A 3,024-nucleotide genomic window follows, 5' to 3' on the forward strand; every position below is an offset into this window, starting at 1 on the left:
TGCCCAGGCCTTCCGCACCTACGACAACTTGGCCACTTCTGCGGTTTCCTAGGCGTGCCCCCAAAGCCTGCTTCTGTGCCAAACTCAGCAACTGCGCCCCATTTTTCCGCACCAGTGCACTCGTTTCTGCGAGACAAACCTCTGCTTCTGCGGAGTCAATCTTCAAGGCCAAATTTGCTTCAAGGCCCTTATGTCGCATCTGCGATCGCGCGGATACGGGAACACCATCGCACCTGTGACCTTCTGCTGCTTCACTCCCTTGGCTGCTATTGCGGCTTACCTCCCACTTCTGCGGGCACACACTTGCGATAAGACTTCTGCAGGTGCGATTACACCAGCTGAGTACGCACTTCAGTAGCCTTACGACTTCAAATCTTGACCCGTTAATCACCCAAAATCAATCCGAGGCCCCCCGGACCTCAACCAAACATACCATCAATCCCCAAAACATCATACAAACTTAGTCAAATCCTCAAACCACCTCAAACAACATCAAAAACATGAATTACACATGGATTCAAGCCTAATGAACTTTGAAATTTCCAAATTCTACAAACGACGCCGAAACCTATCAAATCACGGCCAATTGACCTCACATTTTGCACACAAGTCACAAATGACCCCATGAACCTACTGCAATGTTCGAAATCAAAATCCGACCCCGATATCAAAATATCCACTAACTTTCCAAAATTCCAACTCTCGCCACTTCAAGCCTAATTCTACTCCCGGCCTCCAAATCACAATCCGCACACGCTCCAAAGTCCAGAATCACCCAACGGAGCTAAGGAACTATCAAAATTCAAATCCGAGATCCTTTACACATAAGTCGACATCCGATCGAGTTTTTCAACTTAAGTTTTCAATTAAGAGACTAAGTGTCTCAATTCACCGTGGATTCTCTCCATACCCGAACCAACTAACCCGATAAGTAATATAACAACTATAAAGCACAAAAGATGCAAAAAATGGGGGAACGAGACTACAACTCTCGAAACGACCGGCCGGGTCGTTACACTTGAAGACGAGCAAGAGCTTAAGTGTGGGGTGGTGATGTTTGGCTAAAATTCCATGTTTTGCATATAATTTGCCTTGCATTATGTAATGACTCGACCGATCATTTTGAGCTCGAGCACGTCGTTCAGAAGTTTAAGTCCTTGAATATCTTCACTTTAGGTATTATGACTTGTACGTGTGGTCGGAATTCTAATTTCGGAAGCTTTAAGTTGGAAAAATTGACTAAGGGTTGACTTTTGAGTAAACGACCTCGGAATTGGGATTTGAAGGTTCCAATAGGTTTGTATGAAGATTTTGGACTTGGGCGTATGTTCGGATTGATTATCAGGTTGTTCGGGAGTATTTCAGTAGTTATTATGGAAAGTTGACATTTTGAAAGTCTAAGAATTTCTTAAGTTTGACATGATGTGGATTTTGATGTTATCAATGTCTGTTTGGGATTTCGAGCCTTGGAATAGGTTTGTATTGTGATTTGTAACTTGTGTGTAAAGTTAGGCATCATTTTGGAATGTTTAAGCATAATTTGGATGCATTCGGTGAAGTTTGAATGTTTGAAAGATTTAAAGAAAGGTTTTGGTTGTCTATTCATAATTTTTATGTTGTTCAATGTGATTTGAGACTTCTAATAAGTTCGTATCATGATTTGGGATGTGTTGGTATGTTCGGGTGGGGTTTCGGGGGCCTCGGGTTTGAAACGGATTGAAATCGGATCAAAATTTGGATTTTAGGAAATGCTAAAGTCTGGTGTCATCGCACCTGCGATAGGTTTGACCGCAGGTGCGGACACGTCGGTGCGGACACGCAGGTGAGAGGAGGTCATCGCAGAAGCGAAGAAGGCCAGCTGGGCGAAGGGCCATAGGTGCAGAGCTTGGGCGGGCATATGCGTATCCGCAGAAGCGGAGGGGGCATCGCAGATGCGGAATCTAGCCCTTTGATGCTGGACCGCAGGAGCGGTCAGTGCTCCGCACAAACAAGACCGCATGAGCGGATATTTTATCTGCAGAAGCAGACTTAGCTAGATTAGTGGGAACCTCACCTGCGATGGGAATTTTTGCAGGTGCAGAGCCGCAGAAGCATCTACTGTTCCGCAGGTGTGAGGCAGTGCTGGGCAGACTTGATTTTTATACGAGATTTGGCCCATTTTCTTTCATTCTTTCTTGGGTTGGTCAATTTTTGGAGAGCTTCAAGGGAAGATTTTCATCAACCATTACAAGGTAAGTAATTCCCACCTAATGTTAGTGAAATACATGGATTATATGTGGATTTAAACATGGCAAATTGTGAAAATTGTGGGATTTTAAGAGAAAACCTATAAGTTTGGTATTTTTAGATTTTTACCACAAAATTGGACATGGAATTGGGAATAAATCATATATTTGGGTTCGTAAAGTTATGGGTAAAGTTTATCTTCGAATAATTTCGGAATCCGGGCACGTGGGCCCGAGGGTTGATTTTTTTGACTTTTTGAGCGGAGCTGGGAATTGATATAAATATTTAAATTGTAAGAATTGGAATATTTTGATTGATTTGCACGTTGTTTGACTTGTTTCAGAACATTTGGCTTGGAGTTGAGTGTAAGAGTGGCGTTGGAGCCGGTTATGGAACTTTGAAGCAAAGTAAGTCTCGTGTCTAACCTTGTGAGGGGGAAACTACCATTAGGTGATATTTATTGTTATGTGCAATTAGTTATGAGTGATACGTACGCACGAGGTGACGAGAGTCCGTACGAAGCTAAAGCATGTTTATGTCCGGGTAGATTTAGTACTTTATCATGTAATATTTGAATTGTCTGGACTCATTTTTGCTAGCTTAATTAATTAAAATTTTAACTGAAATTGATTTAGAAACATATAAATATATTAGGCCGAGCTTTATTACCTTGAGTTGTTGCCAAGATATTTGATAAATGTGAAGGGGTATATTTATTATTGTGCCCATGTATTGTTCTGTAAGCACGTGTCTCGTAATTTGATAATTTCATTCCTTTCTTGTGGAGTGGGCCAAATG

This window comes from Nicotiana tomentosiformis, chromosome 1 (genome assembly GCF_000390325.3).
Source record: "Nicotiana tomentosiformis chromosome 1, ASM39032v3, whole genome shotgun sequence".
Lineage (NCBI taxonomy): Eukaryota > Viridiplantae > Streptophyta > Magnoliopsida > Solanales > Solanaceae > Nicotiana > Nicotiana tomentosiformis.